This window comes from Rhyacophila brunnea, unplaced genomic scaffold (genome assembly GCF_057557595.1).
Source record: "Rhyacophila brunnea isolate RB1 unplaced genomic scaffold, BYU_Rbru_1.0 scaffold_164, whole genome shotgun sequence".
Lineage (NCBI taxonomy): Eukaryota > Metazoa > Arthropoda > Insecta > Trichoptera > Rhyacophilidae > Rhyacophila > Rhyacophila brunnea.
In genome coordinates, this window is record NW_028232821.1 from 41,071 (window position 1) to 42,439 (window position 1,369).

Consider the following 1,369-nt stretch of genomic DNA (forward strand, 5'->3'; position numbering starts at 1 on the left):
AACCTAGCATAAAATCGATAAATATATTTTGCAAATTTATGATTTGAATATATCTCGGCTATCAACTTAAAATACTTCTTTATTATAGATTCTATATTATCTTACGTCTTGGTGTCTAATCTAATGTTTTATCTTTTCTGGATTATAAATATGTCGAAAATTACATGTAGATAGATAGCTTCTTGCAAGTTAAATACAGTTTTAATCTTTTTTTGATGTTATCACTTTCTGTCATAAACAGTTATATCTTCTGATGGCAGTAATATTTTTTTATGTGATTTTAAGTAGCATATATTTTAAACACAACAATTTTTGATCTTCTGCTATTTTAATATGTAAATTGCGATAGATTATGAGATCCAATTCATGTAATTTCTATTAGGCGAATACTTGACTTTTAATGGGTCGAAGAATATATTTATATCCAATAAATAGAAAACTTAGCATAAAATTTTTTTACCACTATATTTATGCTATATTATATGATTTTAACTGTATTTTCTGTCGTTATATTAAATAGATTTACCATATAATACATCGTATATGTGGAAAGATAGTTTCTTTTAGGTTTTTTACAACTTTTTTTGTAAAAACTACATTAATATTTACATGATCATGTTCTAATACATCTGTTCTATCTTTAAATTATATGAATATAAGGTTATTTCCTTGAATGTTTTAATTACTTTTTTTCGAAGATTAATATTTAATATCGCCCATGTTTTCCATGATTATATTTAACGCTCTGATTATTCGTTGTGTATTATATAATTTTGTATTGATTTCTTGTGATTAAATTAAAATCCTCAGTGTTCAAAATATAAATTACATCTCAACACTTATATATAATACTTCAGATAACAACCAAAATTAAAACGGGTTGTCCGTGCTTAATATTTAAGCATACGTTTTATATGGAAATGAAACGCATAACCTGTAATATCTGGTCGTTTAATCACTAAAATATTTGTTAATTTATTTTGATATTCAAATCTAGACCCTTTATTTTATATAGCCCAAACCAAAATGTCAAATAATTTGAATAAACAACGCCTGGTATTTAGAAAATACAGTTACTGAGGAATCGATCTTGTAGAGATACAATAATATAATTTGCAGATCTTCTTCTATCAATATGAAGACGACATATTAAGCGTGGTCTTTCACCAGGAGTTACATTAATCAAGAAATGCCTATTGAGTAAACAAACATGTGTGAATAAATAATATAAACCCAAGAATTGTTAAGATATATGCACGTTATATGGTTTGTAATCGTATTATTGTTTATAATGGAAAAGAATTTGTTTCTCCTGTAGTTAATCCAGAACTATTTAGTTGAATGTTACGTGATTTTGTGGCTACTGTAA